Here is a 23,820-nt window from a genome sequence, read left to right as displayed (position 1 = left end):
TGTTTACCTTCAAGCCTTTAAGACCCCAGATGCTATATCTTTTGATAGCCGGGCACCATCAGCTTTCTTCACCACATTTGCTTATGCACCTGACCATAACTCTTATATTACCTAGGATGTCCAATTTCCAACAAAAAATTATGAAGCATGGAAAGAATGACCCATATATTACAGAAAGAGAGGGGGGGAAAAGCAGGCAGTGCCATGACTGTGAAAGTAACCAGCTACTAATTTAAAAGTAAAGCCTTAAAAGTCATTATAAGTAGGCTAAAATAACTAAAGGAAAACCATGAGTAAAGAAGTACATGAAAGTATTGTAACAATGCACAGAGATTATCAATAAAGATATTATAAAAATAATCAAATAGAAATTCTGGGGTGGAAATTACAATTATCAGAAGTGCACGCTTCACTAGAGGGGCACAAGGGACTCCAAGTTATATAACAGGGATTATGTAATCTCCGTAAACAAGAATGAAGAAAAGTGGGCAGAGCCTCAGAGAAACACGGGATACCAATTAAGCACACGAATTTATCATAATGAAGAGAAGGAGAGGAAATAAAGTACCAGAGAAAATCTGAAGAAATAATGTCTGAAAACTCCCAAACTTATTGGAAACCACTATAGCCTGCATATCCAGGAAGCACAATAAACGCCAGGTAGTTTGAAGGTAGCGCTCAACAAAGAAAAGCAAAGTAAAAATGTTGAACATAAAGGCAGTGGAATAGCACATTAAATGTTTTCAAAATAAGTAGAAATCTTCTGACATCCACTTTTTTTCTTTCTTATCTTTTTAATGACCTTTTCTTTCTTCATGAATGATGTTCTCAATGTCATCCCATGCTCATCAGGCCGTATGTCATTCGTATTCAATACATCAAATCTGTTCTTGAGATATTCTCAGATTTCAAGTGGAGCATACTCAAGATCATATTTTAGTTCTTGCAGGCTGTTTCAATTCTCTTTAGTGTCAACCTAAGCTTACCTGTTCCACAGTCTGCCCTGTCCTGGTTTTAAAAGTGCTGGTATTGAGTTTCTCCATCATCTCTTCTCACAGATGAGGTCAATCAGATTTCTGTATATTCCACCTGGAGAAGTTCACATACATAATCGCTTTTTGTGCTGTTGAAAAACATTAATGATGAACAAGTTGTTGTTCTTGTAAAATTCTATCATGTGACCACAAAAATCAGATTTTACAACTACTTCCTTCCACTTTGTTTTCAATGTTTGCATTCCAATCCACAATAAGTATCACTGCATTTTGACTGCATGTTTGATTAATTTCAGAGCGAAGATGTTGGCATAATTATTGAATCTGTCATTCCTGACGTAGTAAATCATACTATTTTGTGATTCAAGATGGCCAGTTAACAGTCCATTTTAGCTTACTAATGCCTATAACATTATCTTTAAGCATTCCATTTCATTTTTTACAACTTCCAATTTTCCTAGATTCATACTTTGTATATTCAAAGTTCCAATTATTAATTAATGTTTGCAGTTGTTTCTTCATTTTGGGTCATGGCCCATCAGCAAATAAAAGTCCTGATGGCTTTATTCCTGAAGACGTTATGCCATCCATGCCATTATGCTTGATCTTACTTTGAGAAGGCAGCTCTTTTTCATGTATTTTTCTTGACTTCCAACCTGAGAGGCTCATCTTCTGGCATTATCTCTAACAATGTTCTGCTTCTATTCACTAGGTTTTCAGTATCTGACAGTGTTTCAATGATATCGATAATGCTTCATGTGGCTAATTCGTCTGAAATAGCCAATTCCTTCTTCAAAGTCTGTTCTTAAGTCTAGAAGCTCCACGGGAACCTGTTCACGTTGGGTGACCCTGCTGGCATTTGAAATGCCAGTAACAAAGCTTCCAGCCTTACAGAAACACACAAGACACTACAGTACAGCACAGTACAACAAACTGACCGATAAGTTGTGAATAAAGAAAATAGAGAAAAATGACATAAAACAAAATAAATCCAACTAAAGAGCAATAAACCCCCCAAAATTCAAACTTACTGCCATCAAGTCAATGCTGACTCATAACAACCCCCTCTGGGTTTCCAAGACTGTAACTGCTAACAAGAGTAGAAAGCCCAGTCTTTCTCCTGTGGGGCTGCTGGTGGTTTCAATCTGCCATCCTTGCAGTTCGAGACCACCATGCAACCATTATACCATCAGGCTTCCTTCTTATAGAATATACACATAGAATATTCTCTAGAAGGATTATATGCTAGGTCATAAAACAAACCAGTAAGTTTAAAAGGATATAAACAATACAACGTATATTCTATAACCACAATGAAATGAAAAATCAGTTAACTGAAAAACATATTGGGAAATTCACAGATATATGGAAATTAAATAACAATCACAAATAAGCAATCCACTACCATTTGTCAGTTTGTTGTACTGAGATGGTTTCCATTATGTTAAGAAGCTAGAAGGTGTGTGAGTGGCATTTCAAATAGCAGCAGCAGTATACATGGTGGACAGGTTTCAGTAGAGCTTCCAGACTAAGACAGACAAAGAAAGGTTTGGCAATCTACTTCCAAAAATTAGCCAACGGAGACCGTATAAACCAAAAGACTAGTGCTAAAAGAATCCTCTAGGTTAGAAAGAACTCAAAATAAACAGTGGCGACAACAATAGACTCCAGCAACCAATGGTCATGAAGGTAGATGGTGGAATACCAGACATTTCATTGGGTTGCCCTGAATTGGAGACAACGTGTTGGCAACTAAAACAACCAAAACTAAATAACCAGCAGGTCCAAAAGGGATCAAAAGTTAATAAAAATATGTTGAGATGACTGAAAATGAAAACAATATACTGAAATGTGGAATGCACATTTCATATAGGATGCAGTTAGACCAGGGCTTGTTATTGTGAGCTGTCATGGAATCGGCTTCCAACTCCTGCTGACTCTGTGCACAATGCAATGAAATACTGTCTTGTTCTGCACTCGTGCCATGATTGACTGCAATTTAGAGCTCTTTGATCCATATGGTTTCCACTGGCTGATTTTCTGAAGCAGATTACCTAGTCTTTCTTCCTTGTCCCTCATAGTTTGGAAGCTCCACTACAATCTGCTCAGCAGCACAGGAAGTCACAAGCCTCCACCGAGAGAGAGGTGGTTAAGTGTGCATGAGGTTTATTGGCCAGAAACTGAACCCACGTGTCACAAAGTGGAGGTAGGAATTCTACCACCGGACCACCATTGCTCTCTAAAGCACTGTTTTGAAGGAAGGACATGTATGGTTGTAAATGCTTATATTAAGAATATCTCAAATCAGCACCCTAGACTACTTTAAGGATTAGAAAATAAATAAAATAATACAACAGATTAGAGCAGAAAATAATAAGAGAGTATAGAAAATCAACAGTCAAAAGTTAGTTTCTTGAAAAGATCAACATAGATAAATCTTTAGCTAGAATTGGAGGCACCTGGGTTAAGTATTGGCTGCTAGCTGCAAAGTTAGCAGTTCAAACCCATCAGCCAACATGGGAGAAAGATGAGATCATCTGCTCCCATAAAGACTTCGTCTAGTCTGTTCTACAGGTTACTGTGAGCTTGAGTCAACTCAACTGCAGTGGGTTAATATTGTTGCTAGCTAGAATGACTAAGAAAAAAAAAAGAAGAGTAGACAATTATATTACTAGAATCAGAAACAAAAAAAAGGAACATTAACCACTGGTCTTAGAGAAATAAAGGGATCCCTGGGTAATACAAACAAGTAATACACTCAGCTGCTAGCCTAAAGATTGGAAGTTCAAATCCACCCAGAGACCCTTAGAAGAAAGGTCTGGTGATCCACTTTAGAAAATTTGGCTGTCAAAAACCTATAGAACAAAGCTCTACTGCTATATGCATAGAGTCATCATGAGTCAAAATTAACCTAATGGCAACTGGTTTTTACAGAAATAAAAGGGGGGAAATCATAAAACAATAGTTACACAATTACATGCCTGTAAACTGGATAACTTGGACTAAATTCCCAGAGAGACACAAATTACTAAAAGTGAACTTGTTAAGAAGTAAACTCAATATATTTGTAATAAGAGATTTAGTTTATAATAAAAAATATCCACAAGGTAAAGTCTGGAACTTAGCACTTCATGCTAAATTCTACAAAAGAATGCCAATTCTTTACAAACTCCACCCCCAACAGAAACATATTCAACTCACTTTAATATGGATGCAAAAATCCTCAACAAAATATTAGCAAATCAAATCCAGCAATGACAAATATAAAAGCATTGTATACAATGACCAAATAGAATTTATCCTAGGAGTGAAAAATTAGTATAACACTCAAAAAGGAATTAATATAAAATATTCTATCAATAGATTTTAAAAGAAAAATTATGTGATAGCTGCAACAGATGCAGAAGTAACATTTAATAAAAATTTAATAAAACCCATCGCTCATTCATAATGAAAACACAACTCGGTAAACTATGAAAAGAAAGCTATCTTCAATCTGACATGGCATTTATGAAAAACCCAAAGCTAGAATTACACAGAATGGTAAAAGACTGGATGCTTCTTCTCTAATGTAAAGAACCAAACAATGTTTCTTCTTACCACTTCTATCCAACATCACTTCTACCCAACACCAGACTGGAGGTCCTAGCCAGGTCAACTAGACAAGATAGAAAAGGCAACCAAATTGGGAAGAAAGCAACAAAACTATCTCTAAGAGAGTTTCAAAAAAATCATGGAAAAATGTAATGGAATTACTTCATGAACTTTTTAAAGCTTCTTAATAATTACAGGAGCCCTGGTAGTGTAGTGGTTACAAGTTTGGCTACTAACCACAAGGTCAGCAGTTTGAAACTACCAGCCATGCCAAAGGGGTTAAAATGAGGCTTTCTACTCCTGTAAAGTGTTAGTCTCAGAAATTCACAGGGGCAGTTCTACCCTCCCCTATAGGGTCGCTATGAGTCAGGATCAACTCGATGGCAATGAGTATAGTCGCAGATGACATTAAAATCCTGATATAGAAGTTTCCAAGGAATATGCTAAAAAATTACTGAATTAATGAGCAAGTTCAGCAAAACTACAGGATGCAAGAGTGATGTGTTAAAAATCAATTGTATTTCTATACACTTGCAATTAACAATCTAAAAATAACATTAACAAAATAATTCCATTCACACCAGCATCAAAAATAACATTTAGGGATGCATTTAACAAAATAAATGAAAAAAACATATACTCTGAAAACTACAAATTATTATTCAAAGGGAAAAATGCCCATGATCATTGATCAACAGATTTAGCACTGACAATAGGTTTGATGCGATTACTATTTGAATCCCAGTTTATTTTGTAGAAATTGGTAAGCTGATTTGAAAACTCACATAAAATTGCAATGGACTCAGAACAGACAACCAACTATGAAAAGACTACCAAAGTAGGCGTCACACTTGCTAGTTTCAGAACATGCTGCATAGGAATGGTAATCGAGACAGTGCGGTATTACACAGGAGGTATAGATCACTGGTGCCAAAGTGAGACTCCTGAAGTAAAACCTTGTACCAAACAATTTTTAACAAAGGTGCTAAAATGATTATATGAGAACATATTTGCCTTTTCAAAAAGGGTGATGGGACAACCAGAGAACACATCAAATTTGAACCCTTATATCACATCACATAAGAAATTTAACTCAAAATGGATCAAAGGCCTTAATGTAAGCACTAAAACCATTCAACTCTTAGAAGGGGCACAAACAAAACAGGAGGAAACCTGTTTCACGACCTCAGACTAGGTAAGACACCAAAGGCACAAGCAACAGATAATCTGGAATTCATTAAAATTTAAAAACTTCTTTGCATGAAAGAGTACCGTGAAGAAAGTGAAAAGACAACTAGAGAATGGGGGAAATGTTTGCTTCAGATCATAAGGGACCTGTATCCAGAACATATGAATTCTTACTGGTCAATAATAAATACAAATAACCCAATTTAAGAATAGGCACAGGATTTCAATAGACAATTCAATAGACAAGATGACTCACCAATATCAAATAAACACATGAAATGACATTCAACATCATTAGTCACCCCAACCAAATAAAAACAACTAAATCTAATGCTGACCTGTCAATTTCAACTCAGAATGACACAAGACAAAGTAGAACTGCTCCTTAGGGTTCCAAAACGGTGACTACCCCCCCCATCCCCATGCTGAATGTATACTTAATGTTTGCTTATCTCTAGTTCCAGTTCTCAAAATGCTCTGGTATCATTTTATTTTGAAACTACATATCTATATATAAACTTTTTTATTAGGTGTTGGTTTTCTGAGCTGATCATCATTGTTACGTTCATAGACATTTTGTTTCAACCCATCTATTACATGGCTAATGTACCATCACTTATCCTACTTCCTGCATTTCCTGTTTCTATCCTAACCTCCTCCTTTCCTAATCCTCTATACTGTCCTTGGATAAATTCTGTCCTTTTAATCTTAAATAGTTGATTCCTCTAACACAAGAGTGAGGTCTAAAGGGTGGTTTTAAAAATAGTTCAATACAGTTTATAAAATCCTCTACAGTAAAATAATTTTGAGGTATTTTTCTTGTACTGTGATTTTGCTGTTACTGTTTTAAATGCATCTTACCAGAAAAAAAAAAATCTCTCCATCAATTTCTCTACCTCAAATGCCAAGCAGAAATTTTATTATTACAAAGTTTTCCTCCTTTTTGCTATTTTGTTTAAAAAATTCAACATGATAAATGAACTTTAAGTCTTAAGGATAATCACAATATACCAAGTACTTAATTTTATATTTAAGGATAAGTAATTTCAACTACTAGCTACCATCATTTATAATGGAAATATTTCATAGCCATAAAATTTGCCTTAAAGGAAAAATGTGTCATATTCCCCCAATCACTGCTACTCGTACATTTTATATTTAAAGTAGGTTCTCCTATAGAATTCATGCTACAAATTATAGAAGGGCCGTATCATAGCAACCCAGCAATACCACTACAGTGACATGCTGAGGATGCAATCCAAGATGCTAATTTAAGGAACTGGCACAGAATATAGGACATGTCGCTTTTTTTGGCAATACCCCTAGAACATTAATAACTAAGAGTCTAAAATCAGTTTTTATTTGAAACTTCAGAGGGTGGGGCTATTATAAAATAACAGTGGAAACATTTATTAAATAATATTGTGATTAAGTATGACTTTGTTAAGGTTCTATGGTTTCATTAGAATTGAAGACAGAGAAAAAATGGTAGCTATCACCCCTTAGAAAATATGAATACATGCATCCCAAACGCTTGATAATGAATTCTAGTATATAGTTTAAGAAATCCCTAGAATACTATCTAAAATATTTCCGTGCTTTACGCAATTCCCACTTAAATGTATATATACCTTCAACTATCATAGAAGGGTTGAATTATACTATTCTAATTTTATTTCAAAAATCAATAGCCTGTTCTCTTTTGTATTTAAAACAACTTTTGGTAAGAAGTAGGAAAAAATATAAACAAGGAATGAAGGTGAGTGAAAAGGACATGTGGAACCCTAGAGTTTAGGAAGCAGATAGGCAACTGGTGTCCTAGGAAAGTGAGAATATTTGTGTTATCTGCTTATTCCTATTTGAATATACAACCTGCTATCTGTTAAATTAAGAGAGATTTTAGGAGCATCTTCATTTCTCATTTTGGGCTTTTAGGGGAAAAGAAGTATCAAAAAGAGCTTCAGAAATAAAACAGAGGGCTAAGGCTACTTTTAAATTTGACACTTGAGATGAGATCCCTGTATTGTAGCCACTCCTACTTGTAACTACAAACAAGTACACTGCATTTTTTTTTTAAGTACAGGCATGTCCTCTGCTATCCCAAAGTAATGTATTCCTATAAAACCTTCCAAAACCAAAAGGAAGGAAAGTACAGAAGCAATTAGTATTAACTTATATGGGAAAAAATGTTGGATGTTCCCCAACCCAAAAAGAAAACCTACCAAATCATACGGAATAACACAGAAACCTAACATAATGTTCATCTCTAGTGTTCACAGACATAGTTGAAAGCTATGGTCTAGTGTAGTTCCTGGGGAAGGAACTTGGTTTCTACCTCTCTCATGGGTTGGGGTTCCAGCTGCCTCTTTAGCAGCTCACTGTAAAAGAAAAAGGGGCTTTGGGGTGGTCTTTCTCCCAAGGTGTGTGGTGGTTTTGAACTGCTGATCTTTCAGATAAGAACCCAACTCATAACCACTACACCACCAAGTCATCCTCGTGAAGAGTTACAGACACAGAAACTCATGGACGCAGCTCTTCCCTGTCCTGCAGGGTTGCTCTGAGTCCACATCGACTTGACGGCATCAATAAAACAGGCACTAAATGCTTGCTTTGCTCTTCACCTTCTTTTAACCAGTGAGAATCCGCTTCAGATTTCTTTCATTCATTTCAGTTAACAGTACTAATGAAGGTCTTTTACAAGCAAAGTGGTGTAACTGCAACTTTCAGAAAGTGGAGGACACCTGTACTGCTGACTTTAACAAGGTTGCTGAAGCCTCAAAAGCTCTAAACCAGGGCCTAGATGCCACCGACACCCCATTTCCCTCCACCATCAGACCATGGATGTATGTATAGGTATAAGGAAGAATCCTAAAACCTGAAATTATAAATCATTTTGCGTATGATCTTTTCTGACCAATAAGTAAATCAAAGCCACTATAGCTGCATCAACTTTGATGCGTGAGGACCCTATGAAGCAGAGTAGAACTTGGCTCCTCAGGGCTTATGATGCCGGTGTACATCTTGGAAGGGAGCAGACAGCCTCCTCTTTCTCTTACAGTGTGGCTGAGGGTTGGAACCACTGACCTTTCAATTAGCAATCCAGTGCTTAACCTAGAGTGCCACCAGGGTACTTTGACACATGTACAACCTCCCCCAAATCAATTATTAGTACTAGATATTATATTCCCTCCTTTTAATATACAGAATTTATAATCAAAGTTTTCATATTTGATCTAGTATTTTCATAGATGAAAACTTTATTTGGAAATAATTTAAATTTTTCCCAAATATACAAAAGGTATAATATTCTATACATTAAAAAATGGTTAGAGTAGTTTGCATTATACTAGTTGTCATCAACTGATTGTGGCTCAGGGCAACCTCTATGTTTCAGAGTAGAACTGTGCTCTATGACAAAGCTGGGATTTTTAATGGCAGATTTTTCAGATTTTTAAGCAGATCACCAAGCCTTGCACACAGATAACCTGTGTGGCACGAAACCTCCAAACCTTTTGGTCAGCAGCCAAGCACATTAACTGTTCATGCCACCCAGGGACTACAGCTCGTATTATATAATCCCAGTAGTGGGAAAATATTGGAAAATGTTCCAACTTTTAACAAAGTTATTCCTTTGGGGATTGTTATATTCGACCTTTGTAAGATTTTTACAGTTGCTTTTAACAATGGGCCTGTACACTTTTATAAAAATAATCAAGTCATTATAAAATAGAGTAGTTAAGAATATGATATTTCTCACTGCATATTCTTTAAATACTGTGAGTTTATTTTAGAAAACCACGAAAACTGAGACTTACTCATGACTCACAGAAAGTATTGTATCCTAAAATAGTCATTCCTGTTCCATAGGAGGAGCAGCTACTTCTCTAGGTCTTAAAAAAAGAGGAAGCGAGAAAGCACCAAAGCCAGCCCTTAGTTATCTGGGAGCAAGGTCCTGGGTTATTTTTACCTTTCCTACAGGAATGATAGAAATATCCTATGATGGAAACATCACTGGAAGAAATAAATGCTGCCTTAAGTGCCTTTCATTATTATATGTCTGTCTTTATTTCCACTTTGGATTCAGTAGATTGGTTCATTCACTGAAGCACAAATGCATGTAGGTAACTACGTAAGGAATGAATATAATTGTCTAATACCGGCTTGTCTAGAGGTTTTATCAGGGAAGTACAACCAGTTAAGTGATAGATAAATTAGTCCAACTGACATTTACATCCAAGTCTCAATTACTTTGCTCAAATTTGTAAGTATTGATCAGAAAAGCAGAGTGCTATGTTAATATAACTATAGTTAAAAAAGAAAAGTTTTCAAAACCTGTGCATGAAGTTTGTGGTGGGGGAACAGAAGTTGAAATATATCCAGCATTTCTAAAAGAGTCAAAACAAATAATCAATTCTTGATCATCTATAATAATTCCTCAAGCTGCTAATTATAGATCATTACAACTTTAACCGAATAAACTCACTGCCACCGAGTAGATTCTGACTCATAGAGACCCTGTAGGACAAAAGAGAATTGCCCATTTGTTTCCAAGACTTTAAATTTTGACAGGAGTAGACAGCTTCATCTTTCTCCTACAGAGCTGCTACACCTCCGACCTTGGGGTTATCGCTTCTCAGTATGTAGCCCACTACACCCAGGTGTCCTCTTTAACTGACTGACTCTGAATTATAAATCTAGCTCTATGTGAGAATTGAAAAAAATAAAGATCTGCTTTAAGAGTTCTTAGAAGACATGTTCAACACTAGCCTACTTTCCCAGGACCTAAAAGAAACCAGTATCTCTTAGCAAGGCTCTCAATTACAAATTTATATTTTTTCAATTATAAATATTTATCATCTATATTCTTAGCACACAATTTTGTCTTAGTATAAGCAACACGTGTGCTATAAAGGTAAACTCAAAAGCCAACCAGGAAGATCAAGTTATAAATGATTCACCCCAAAACACAAAATACTTAAATGTTGGTTACTTCATCCACAACATGCTAAGAAGTTTGGGGCCGGTATGTAAACATTACATTTCATGTCTAATAAACATTATAGTTTTAGGTCATATAGAAATGTGAATAACTACATGACACAAAAATGGTGTTTTTCTTTCAATTAATTTAATAGCTTTTGCTTCCTTATTTTATTCAAAAAAGATTAAAACTAAACTGACTGCCTAAATGCTGCTAGAGAGGTATATGGATTTCAAGTCTGGAAGCATTTACAGTAAAATGGCAAAAAAAAAAAAAAAGAGCAATTAAGTACCTCTAGCCTTAAGTGTGTAATTTTCCCAATCTACAAGTTGTGAGCTCCCTCACACAAATACCAAGGATACCTTGCCAACTGGCATACTCAGAAGACATTTCCTTGAATAGGGCATAGATAATCCTAATTTGGCCAAAATACCAAGTGCCCAGCAAACTATGGTCATTTTCTAATAAATAAATTTGAAAGTCTTGGCAAGTCATTAAAGGTCAAAACATAAGGTAATTAATGCTTAGAAGTCATACAAATTACCAAATGGGCACACTTTTGATTCACATACCCAAAAGTTTATTTAATGTTCATAATTGGAATTCCAAAAGATATCTGAAACTTGAAATTTCCCAAATACAACTCTGAATTTTGCTGCTATACCTTGGTTTCTTTTCCAGTGTACTACTTCTTAGCAGTATACCCTTATGCATCTATTTGTCCAAACTCCTGCCTGTCCCCTACCAATCTTGTACTACACCAAGTTCTATCCAAAATATGCTGGTAAAATAGCGAGCCAACCAAGACAAGAGAAACCATCAACAAGAGGGACTGACACAAAGTGGCAGCAGCAACTGACTCAAACATACTAATTATCATGAAGATGGTAAGGGATCAGGTAACATTTCTATTAAAATACATCAGGTCATCAAGAGGAACTGCAACTAATGACAACGATGAAACATCTTTCTCTCTCTCTACCTCTACTGCTACTACTCTCTTACAAGCTACACCATGTCCTCACGTCAACAAACTCAACTACTCCCATCGAGTCCATGCCTATTCATAGAGACCCTAGTAAGGCATGCTAGAACTGTCTCTGTGAGTTTCCAAGACTAACTGTTTACAGGAGTAGAAAGCCCCATCTTTCTCCTGGTGGTTTCAAACTGCTGATCTTGCAGATCACAGGCCAACTTGTAACCACAGGTTCCTATAATCTCTTAATTGCTCTTGCTTCTTAAGGTCTTGTTCTGCAACAATCCTTTCTCCACTCAGCAGCTAGCGTGTTTTCACGTGTCCAACGTTTCTAAAGGAGTTGTCCACACTCAGTGACTTGCAGAGTTTCCATTCACTTCTCAATTTGGTTTCAAGTCTATCAATTTTCTAAAGCATCTCTCAAAGTCACCAATGTTCTCTAAAGTCTACTAAACCCATGTAAACCTCATAGTTCTTAGTTATCTGACTAGTCTGTTGCTCTTCTCAGCATGACTATCCCACACACTCCAATCCCCTTTTTAAAAGACTTTTTCATTAACTACCTTGTTTACACTCTCCTCTTTCCCTTGGCCTCTTTTCAAGTTGTCTCTCTTGCATCATGGCTGCTGCTTCAATTTTCTTTTTCTGGTACCATCACCTAAATGTTGGTGATCCTTGGACTCGTATCATTCTATACATTTTCAGAAACTACTAACACTTAAAATGTCACTTTAGCAGCTAAAGACTCACAAATTGTTATCTCTAGCACCACCTCTTTACTTAGCACCAGACCTAAACCAATTAAGTTTGGGAACCAAAGTTCTATATCAAAGTCACAACAACTGTTCACAGTTGCCAGAATATGCTTAGCTCACTACTTCTGGATCATAATGGTCCTTCAATTGGACCTCCTAGATCCACCTGCCTTGAGCCATGCATCTTCTGACCTTTTAGGATGCAGTTGACCGTCACTTTCCCCAGGAAACGTTCCCCTCCCATAATTACTCTAGGTTCTACAGCTGTATTTTCCATCAAAGTACATGCACATAACAACATTTATCTTCAAAATTAAAAAAACTTCAGTTTTATTTACTTTATTGGTAAAGAAAAGTTCTATCGCTACAATTCTTCTAACTTTTAAGCACTATGGAAACCAAAGAGAGAGAAAAACCAGCACTCTATTTTTAAAAGGAAAGTATGTGTAGTTTCACAGCAAACAAACCAAAAAACCCTAACTTTTTTCCTGCGACCAATGACAAGAAGTCCTAGTGGTACTGTCAGGTAAGCATTTGGCAGCTAATCACCAGGGCCAATGGTTCAAACCAAGGGAGAAAAATGAGACTTCCTGACTCTGTAAGTATTTACTGCTTTGAAACACCATATAAGCTCACTGTGAACTGGAATTAACTTAATGATAGTGGGTTTGAATTTCGAGTAATGAAAAATGATAGCACAAGTTTTGTCAGTTTGTTTTTTCATTTAGATACACATCCCTCCAGAAATTATAAAATCTTATGTTTCTTGTAACTTCAACAGATGTTTCTATACAGTTTAAGTCTGAAAATTCCTGTTGAGGGAAGTGGGAAACACATTCCACTTTGCTAATCAAAATTCAGAGATTATAACCAAACTGTGTCACCTTATTCACTTCATGAATTAAATCTTAAAGGCATGAAATTAAGAATAAATTCAAATGATTATCAACCTCTGAACTATCTAAAACTTTGAAATATCCTTTAACCAATGAGTTAAACAAAGACAAAACCAATCAACAACAAAATTCCCAATTTTTGAAAATGTAAGATTTCTATCACATCAGCATTCATTCTGTTGGGCTACCTTTCTTTGGAATGGGTACAAATAAGGATCTCTTCTCGTCAGTTGGCCAATTGGCTATCTTCCAAATTTCCTGGCACAGACTAGTGAGTGCTTCCAGTGCTTCATCAGTTGGTTGAAATATTTCAATTGGTAGTCTATCAATTTGTGGAGCCTTGTTTTTTTTGGCTAATGCTTTCAGTGAAGCTTGGACTTCTTCCATAAGTACCAGGAGTTCTTGCTCATATGCTAACACTTAAAATGCTGGATGCCGACTAGTTTTCTTTTTGGTCAAGTGACTGTTTTTTCCTATATTCTTTTGATGCTTTCTGGATCATTCAAATTTTTCCATAGAATCTTTCAATATTGCAACTCAAAGTCTTGATTTTTTTCCCCCATTCTTTCAGTTTAAGCATGTTCTTCCCTTATGGTTTTGTAACTCTAGGTATTTGCACATGCCACTATAATATTTTACTATTTTCTCTAGCTGGCCTTTGCCTTAGCTACTCTACAATTAAGAGTAAGTCCCAGGGTCTCTTTTGACTTCCACTTTGATCTTTTCTTCCTTTCAGTTTTTTTTAATGACCTTTCGCTTTCTTCTGTACGATGTTCTTAATGTCATCCCATAGCTCATCATTTTTCAACTACTGTTCCTTGGTTTCCAACTTTTGCATTCCAATCACCAATAATTAAACAGAATGCAAATTATAAAACAATATCATTGTTTTATGAAAGTAAAATTTTGCTAACTATCATCCAACAACAGTTGCAACTGACAGGGAGCTGCCAGAGAGGTTCAGGCCAGGTTCAGAAGGGTTATCACTGCTGATGTCAGATGGACCTTCACTGAAAGTAGAGGACACCAGAAAGATGTTTACTTGTGTTTCATTGACTGTGCAAAGGCATTTGATTGCGTGGACAATAACAAACTATGGATAGCATTGAGAAGAATGGGAATTCCAGAACACTTCATTGTGCTCATGGAGAACCTGTACATGGATCAAGAGGCAGTTGTGGGAACAGAACAAGGGAATACTGCATGGTTTAAAATTAAGAAAGGTGTGCGTCAGGGTTGTATCTTCTCACCATATTTATCCAATGTGTACGCTGAGCAAATCATCAGAGAAGATAGATTATATGAATAGGAATGCCATATTACGAATAGAAGCTTATTAACCTGCGATATGCAGATGACACAACCTTACTTTTGGAAAGTGAAGACGATTTGAAGCACATGCTGATAAAGATCAAGGATTACAGTCTTCAGTATGAATTGTAACTCAATGTAAAGAAAAAAATCCTTACAACTGGACCAATAAGTAACATTATGATAAATGGAGAAAAGGCTGAAGCTATCAAAGATTTCATCTTGCTTGGATCCACAATTAATGCTCATGGAAGCAGCAGTCAAGATATCAAAACATTCACTGCGGTGGGTAAATGTTGCACAAGACCCCTTTAAAGTGTTGAAAAGCAAAGAAGTTACTTTGAGGACTAAGGTGCGCCTCACCTAAGCCATGGTATTTTCAGTCACCTCATATGCATGTGAAAGTTGGACCCTGAATAAGAAATACCAAATAAGAGTCCATGCATTTGAATTATGGTGCAGGAGAATACTGAAAGTATGGACTGCTAAAAGAACAAACCGTTCTGTTTTAGTAGTAGTACAGTCACGATGCTCCTTAAAGGAAAGGATGAGGATGGCAAGACTTTGTCTCATACACTTTAGACATGTTATGAGGAGAGATCAATCCCTGGAAAAGGACACCATGCTTGGTAAAGTGGAGGGGCAGTGAAAAAGGGGAAAACCCTCAAGAAGATGGGTTGACACAGTGACTGCAACAATGGGCTTAACTATAAGAACAACTGTGAGGGTGACGCAGAACCAGGTAGTGTTTAGCTGTTGTACAAAGGGTCGATATGAGTCAGGTGTTCTTGAGGGGACCTAACAACAACAACATATTTTAAGATTTAACACTTACTAACTACAAATTCTAAGCTCATCCAAGGGAAAAAACCTTGGATCAGATGTGTAACCATCTTATTCATTAAATAAAATCTTACAGAGTAAACAACTGATAAGACTAAAGCTTTAAAACCCGTACTTTCCCCTCTATAACAAAAGAAAACTTCTCTGATGAAGTGGCAGGAAGTATAAAATCAGAACAAAGGGGCTTAAGTGGAGAGCAAATGTTTTGAGAATGATGAGGGCAGTGAATGTACAAATGTGCTTTACACAATTGATGTATGCATGGATTGTGATAAGTTGTATGAGCCCCTAATAAAACGATTAAAAAATCAGAACAAAAAGAGTAAAGTCAGTTCCCAGTGCTCAACCAGCCAAAAGCACAGCAGCAGGTTGTCCGAGATGCAATTAGCACTACCATTCCAGCAGGAGGAGTGAGTGCCCAAGAAATCCCTGATGTTCAGTATCCAATGAGGAAATAGGTTCTCAGAGTTTTACCGTGTAAATTGATAGTATTCAGCAAACTACACAAGGGAGAAGAAATTTCAGCAGGTTTCTTTAGGAAACTTGATCAAAATTAGTGCATTTCTTGAATTTGCCATTATTTTCCCAAAAGCACCTCTAAAGAAATTTCTTCAGGAGCGTTCAAAAAGATATATAAAACAAGTAGACTTGCAACTGCTTATTAATGAACATCTTGTTCAGACAAGTAAGAGTTTATTTTGTATAAATCTAGCCTGTCATGTAAAACTCAGCAAGGCATTTAGGATCCTTATTACTTATAATGCACTAAAAGTAATTACCTATTTTAACTCTGTTCCTTTCATCTCCTTCTAGGACATCCTTATAAAAGAAGACTGTACCTCAAATTTAGAAATTACTGTAAACTAATTATTTTATATATATATAGGCATCAACCCAGTATTACTTTTCCACACAAAAGGACACATTACTCTTAATAATAAATCTATTAATAATGTTGCTATCACTAACACTGGTCACTGGCAAAAATATTTTTACATTTGAGAGTCTTCAACAAATTCATGGAAAAATTAAATTAAAAGATAACGGAATGTTTCAAAAAAAATTTTCCCCAGTAGTTTTATTGAGATTTAATTCATGTATTATACATTTCCATAGTTGAGTCATATAAAGAGCTGTATATACATCATCATAATCAGTTCCAGAACATCCCTCCCCCTCTTGTAGTATCAGCTCTCCAATTCCCTCCAACCTCCTTCCGCATATCCCCAATGAGCCATTACACTAGTTATTGTCTTTATACATCTGCCTGTTCTGTGCTTCATATACTGGAAAACATACCAAAAACCTCCAAAGAACAAACAAAAAAACCCTGAAAACATAACAGATATTTTCTTTTCAAGAAAGAAAAGACCAACAACAACATTAAAATAAACTGGGGGCGGGGGAAGGAACCTCTATTGAGAAAAAAGCAAGAAATATTGAAAATTAGAACAAATCTAAAATGGGTCAAAGGGGAGATCAAAGAGGAGGTACCACATTTTAACTTAATTATATCAATAATAATCGAGTTTATAATAGTCTCCAATAGCAAGACAGTAACCAGAGAGGATCCAAGAGAGGATTCCAAAAATCAAACTCACTGCCATCGAGCCGGTGTCAACTCATAGCTCTACCTTATAGGACAAGATAGAACTGCCCCTGTGAGTTTCCAAGACCGTAGGCTCTTTGCAGCAGGAGAAAACCCCATCTTTCTCCCTCGGAGCACCTGGTGATTTCGAACCGCTGACCTTGCAGTTAGCAAGCCAATTCATAACCACTACACCACGAGGGATCCTTACCAGAGGCTTAATCTATGTATTTTCAAACTCTTTGAAGCGCCCTTGTACAAGAGCAAGCAATCTTTCGTTTTAAAAATCTGCATTACTACTTACTGTTAAGATATTTTAAAAACCAAAAAGGTTACTTTAAATAACCTTGAAAGAATTTTTAACATAAATATATTAAAACAAAACCCAAAGCATTAGAAAACTGATCTAGTTGTTGGTGATTTCCATCAACTGAATTCCGACTCATGACAAACCTTTGTATGCCAGACAGAATCACTCAGCAGGGTTTTCAAGAAAAGGTTGTGACTTTCCTCTAAGGCACTTCTGGGTGGATTCGAACCACCAACATTTCAGTTACTAGTCAAGCACTTAACCATAGATAGTAATCAATAATGGGAAGTAAGGGAGTAAGAAAACAAAAGATGATCAACAGGTAATTTCTTCATTACAATAATAATTCTGTTTCTAGGACCACATTTATGATGCACAGCACAATGTATTTGGATTCCAACATGGTACCAGGAGAGACCAGTCCTGTTGGAGGACATCATGTTGGTAGAGTGGAGTGTCAAGAAAAATGGGGATTCTGCAGGACATGGAGAGGCACAGAGGCTGCACCAATGGTCTTCAACATAACAACTGTGAGGATGGCATAAGATCACACAGTGTTTTGTTCTGTTATACACAGAATCGCTCTGAGTAGGAACAGATTCACCACCACCTAATAACAATATGTGGTCCTTATTTTTTTACCTTGTATTAAAATATCCATGAGTATATAAAAAACAAAGCATACTGTATTTGGTACCAGTTACAGATTAAATTATCTCTCTCAAAAAGACGTTTAAAGTCCCAAGTCCTGGCCCTTGCTAGCTCAGCTTTATTTGGAAAAAGTCTTTGAAAATATTTTCAACTAATGTGAAGTTATACCCGAGCAGATGGGTTTTACCCCATCTGACGATGACTTTATTAAGAGAAAAGAGGCACAAAGACACACAATGGAGGTATGCCATGGGACAGACTCTGGAGCTACTAGCAGCTTAGAAGCACTGAACAGATTCTCCTTTGAAATCTTAGAAGGAATCCACAAAACAACCCCCCCAGAGCTGTGAACTACCAAATCTACCCAAACTCACTGCTGTCAGATAGATTCCAACTCAAAAAGACCCTACAGGTTAAACTACCCCCATTGGGTTTCCCAGGAAATAATCTTCAAGGAAGACTGTCACATTTTTCTCCCATGGAGTGGCTGATGGATTCAAGCTGCTAATCTTTTGGTGAGCAGTGGTGCTTTAACTACTGCACAAGGGATCCTATAAGCAACCCAGTGTGGCATTTTGTTACGGCAGCCCTAAGAACCAGAAACCGTAGCATGATGTGATTTTGTGATTTACCAAAAAAAGACAGCAATATCTTCTTTCATAAGAAATGTACTATAATATTCTGGAGAGAGAGGGTCACGCTACAACCACTATCCACTGACTTATACAACAAATCAATGAATATGTACTCAAATTAGTTATGAGAAAGATCAAATATATGATACAGGTGCACGTCTTCCATGTCCTATCTTGGATAAAGAACCATGGTCAAAATTAAGATAAGAGATATAAAAATGGTCTGGGGAACACATTTCTTGGTGATAAATAAACATAAAGAATAGCCAAAAATACAGTTAAATTTGAGATAATTTCCTATGCCCAATGTAATTCAACAGTAGAATTAGGGTATTAGGTCTAGATCTCAAAGAAGCAGAACAGTATCTCCAAGATACAGGATTTTTACATTTCAAAGAGGTTAGGATGCTCATCTATTGTCCTGAGAGACTGATTTAAGAACAGGCAAGCAAATCTCTAATATATGTGCTTAATTTTATTGGCCATCTCAGCCATAGCTCCCAAAACCTAACAGAATAAAAAATACCTGGCACCAAATTACAATGATAAGACTTTTAGTTATGACGACTACTGCAAAATCCAGTAGACACAATCACCTTATGGAGCCTGTAACTCCAGAGCACCACTATCAACTTTGGGATAGCAGCCAATAAGCCCTACAGGGGGCAGCAAAGTGAAGAGAGTGGAAAGTAGATAGCAGGAGGTGAGGTGAGGGCAGGAAAATGTTAATAGGTTGGACAATGAGCCGGAAGGACAAGAGAAAAAGGGACAAAGTCTCAATTAATGAATTGAATCAATAGACAGGTCATGCTAAGCCAGGGATTCTCACCCCTGGCTGCATATTAGAATCACCTAGGGAGCTTTTAAAACTGCAAATGCAGAGGTCCTGCCTTAACCAATTAATTTAAAATCTCTTGGGTGGAGCCCAGACATTGATTTAAAAAAAGATCTCCAAGTATACTGCCAAGTCTGTGAACCACTGTGTTTAAAAAATAAAAGAATAAGTGACTCTCCACCACCAACTGTTTACAATTTTAAGTTAAATTTCAAACATGAATCCCAAAACTATTTTTCCCAAATATACTGATTTTGTTGATAAGCCAACCTAGTCCACAGAAAAGCAATTATCATTACTCATGTAACACTCATTCATGTTTGTGGATTTATCAAGGGAAAAGGTTAAATTTCAGATAAAAAGTGAGGACATTGAAGTGCAAAGGGGTTAAACAAGCCCATAGCAATCATGACAATCAATGATACAGGAAGAGAACTTAAATCTATTACACATAGAATTGTATTCTGGCCCAATGTTTTACTAAGTACACAGTTTTACTAAGTACATTTTACTGAATTATCACTTTATTTAACTAGATACTTCATAAAACAACCCAATATTTAATTAAGAACCAGAGGTGATGATAAAAGAGTTAAAATAATAATCATACGTAGGAATTCTGAGGGTGTTCAAGATTTAAACAGTAACTTTCTTCCTTCATGTGAAGACTACCAATGGACATATATTTAGCAATTTCTCTTTAAAATCTTAAAAAATTTTAATTCTTCCATAAAACAATTTGAAAATGACTGAAATACACTAATGGTTTATAAACAAATGTTTTTCTTAACATTCAGCTTAACATACTTTCTCAATATTTCAACTTTTTAATGCCACCCCAATCACAAAAGAAGTCTGAGGGTTAGATGAACTTTGTGAAGATCTATAAACTTTACAAAGTAATAATTCATCCACCCTCTCCTCCCCTCACCCACAGGGAAGTGTGATCAGGTAGCTGTGAAACTTCAGATTCTGTCAGTGTACTTGTTCCAAAAGGAGCCCTGGTGGCACAATGGTTGTGTCTAGCTTTTGCACATCAGCTGCTCTGAAGAGGAAAAAACCTTGTGATCTGCTCTGGTCAAGATTTAGGCCGAGGAAACCCTATGGGGCAATTGTGCCCTGTCCAATGAAGTGGATTCTGATTCGTGGCGAGTCCATGGATTACAGAATAGAACTGTTCCATAGGGTTTTCTCAGCCCCAATTGTTAGAGATCTCCAGACCTTTCTTCAGAAGCACTACAGGGTGGATTCCAACTGCCAACTTTGCTGTCCGTTTGCTGTTATGTGTTGGCAAATCTATTCCAACTACTAGTGACCCTAGCGGACTCTTTTGTTGGCAAGCAATACCAAAAATTTTGGACTGTAAGAAGAATGAGCAGATCTGTTTTAGAAGAAGTACAGCCAGAATATTCTTTAGAAGAGGGTGAGGAGACTGGATACTATCAGGAGGGACCTGTTCTTCTAGGAGGATATCATGCTTGGTAGAGAGTCCTCAAGTAAGAGGACTTAGATTGACACAGCAGCTGTAAAAATGAGCTCAAACAGAGCAACAACAGTGAGGATGGCCAAAGACCAGGCAGTGTTGTTCCCATTTCTTGCACCCAGGGTCCCTACAATTGAAAACCAATTCAATGGCACCTTACAACAACCAAACTAAAAAAAAAAAAAAAATCAAATCCACTGCCATAAGTTGATTCCAATTCATAGAAACTTTATATAATAAGGCTTATGAGGCTGTACATCTTCATGAGAGCACAAGAAGAGAGCTTCACTCTTTCTCCCAGACTGGCTGGTGGGTTTGAACCATCAGCCTGGAGACTTGCAGCCCCAATGCTTATCCCATAGCACCTCCAGGGCTCCATTACCTTAAAAACTCACAGAGACTCTATAGGGCAGAGTAGAAATGTCCCTGTGGGTTTCAGAGACTGCAATTCTTTGCAGGAGTAGAAAGCCTCATCTTTCTCCTGCAAAACAGCTGGTGGTTTTGAACTGCTGACCTTGCAGTTAGCAGTCCAACTTGTAACCACTACACCACCAGGGCTTCAAGAGGGTGAAAACAGGGGATTATAGGGATTCAAGGGTACACGTTTTGGACAGTTTTAGTTGTTAAACAGAGATATTATATTTTCATAATAAAAAGGCAAAATAATTTGAAAATGCTAGCATGTTACATAAATATAAGGTATCAACTACTATGCCAGACCAATCTACCCAGAAACTTATTTAAAAAATTAAACAGAATTAAAACCTCCTATTGTTTCTGATAGACTTATTCGAAGTTAACATTTTTCCTAATTCTTAGTTAGGAGGTAAAAAGTTTAATAGAAAAATTAAGCCCTATGTTAAAATAAATTTAAATATCGAAAGAAATGACTGACAACATGCTAATTTTATTTTCAAGCACCTAGTTCTTAGAGAAGCTTAGAGGATTAGCAAAATAAATGATAAGGTATTTTGAGGGGGAAAGTTAAAAGTTAGATACAGTAGGAGACAGTTTAATTTCTTAAAATCTTATATTAGTTTCTCATTTTAAAAAATCCTTTGGGCAAGGTCTATTTATGAAATATTTTCTGTGACAACATAGTTTATTCTGAAATTTGCACCAGAAAAACCCTGCAATCTACTTACTAATGGTTTTTGCACAAATGAACTTCTTATGGATCAAAGATTGGATTTATTTTGTTAAACTTTATTCATAGTATGCTTTAAGGAAAACTAGCTGGCACTCTTCCACCTCAGACTCATGGACAAAGTGTAACACAAGCAGGATGGAATAAACACTTGAAAGATCCTGGGAACCCAGATAACTGAACCACTCCACAGTCCCACTGTATTTCAGAGCAGGAAGAAAAATTCTTTCATACACATACTAAAGGGCTTTCCACTGGTTTCTGTTGAGGCCACAAATGAGAAAGGGGAAAAAGTACTACTGACAAAAACCACAAGGCTGTGGTACCCAATGCACTGCCAAAGTAGCAAAAGAAACAACTGATTTTTTCCCTTTGAATTACTTTTCAAGCAATTTTTGAACATGGAATGAAAGTAGCTTTTCATATTAGTGGGAAACCCACATAAGGGTTTTATTTCCTTAATTAACTTGATACATAAGAATTTATCCTGAATGCAGAATTTTCTTGCAAGGAATACTACTACATTTTCAAGCAAATACTTAGAATTAATCTAAAGTTTCCATTCACTTTTCTCTCACTGTACTAGGGTCCAAATACTTGCTCCTTTCTCTTAGTGACCAAATACTAGAAATAAAACATTCAATGCACTTTCAACTTGTACAGCCATACATCATATAATTTAGATGTCTATCTTTTGGCCAGGCTTTTAAAAGCAAAATATATAAGCACTAACACTGCATCTCCTAGCTTGAAACCAATCATATTTCATATTAAAATAATTTGCTAAACCAAACGAATAAGTCGTTAATAAGTATAACACTAAAGAGTCATAATATTACTAAAAATCAAATTAAACACAAAAGAAAAATCCTACTACTAATCTTTCAACAATAGACTAGTGAACAAAAAATAGCAACGATGTTTTAATTACGCTTAAATTGTTAAACTCATGACTAACAAGCAATGTCCTACTCGGTAAGATAATATTCTTTTAGCTGTGACAATACTCAAGAATTAAAAGTCTTGGCAATACCTACAATTTCGGCTACCACTGAGTACCATGTGTTAAGTGTTAGCAATTTTTGTATGTTCAAGAGCAATCCAATGATAAACGTGACAGCAGCTAGTAAGGGTATCTTACATAAAACTTAGCAAACACCAGTTGGATTCTGCAGTAGGATGTCCTTGATAGAGGCAGCTCCAAAGGCAGGGCTGTCTTAGAGTGGGGTTCCACGGCGATTGCTGGCCAACTGTGATTTGATCTGGAGTTTTCTTTAGACTCCTTGTCAAACTATGGCTGGATTCATATGCCCAAAGACAGATCAGAATCACACTGGCCTTCAAGACGATTCTAAAACTTTTCAATAGCTTGCAAAATCGGACGAGTACCGGTACTTATCTGTTTTTGTAAGAACCTTTAATTTCCTGGCCTTGCAAAGCAGAGATCTCTATCACATTCCATTTGTTGCCAAAAAAGAAAAAAAATTTTTTAATTTCTAGGACGTTAACATCTATCGGTTCTATCATGATATTTATCTCATAAAAAGATGTTAAAATTCTAAAACTAAGATATCAGATTCACCAAGAATAAATGGGTCACTAGAAGAAAACTTGTTTAAAATCCTGGGGGGG

At 36.4% G+C, this 23,820-nt stretch overlaps 1 protein-coding gene across 1 annotated transcript in view; it reads right to left on the bottom strand.

The window, feature by feature from the left end:
• The window catches only part of PPP2R5A (protein phosphatase 2 regulatory subunit B'alpha), a 66,766-nt gene that overhangs the window by 41,831 nt on the left and 1,115 nt on the right, over positions 1 to 23,820 (bottom strand). The gene's annotated exons all lie outside the window — the stretch shown is intronic.

Source organism: Echinops telfairi, unplaced genomic scaffold, assembly GCF_000313985.2.
Source record: "Echinops telfairi isolate 266 unplaced genomic scaffold, ASM31398v2 ScPeMD7_7424;HRSCAF=8462, whole genome shotgun sequence".
NCBI lineage: Eukaryota > Metazoa > Chordata > Mammalia > Afrosoricida > Tenrecidae > Echinops > Echinops telfairi.
This window is presented reverse-complemented; position numbering and strand designations above follow the sequence as displayed.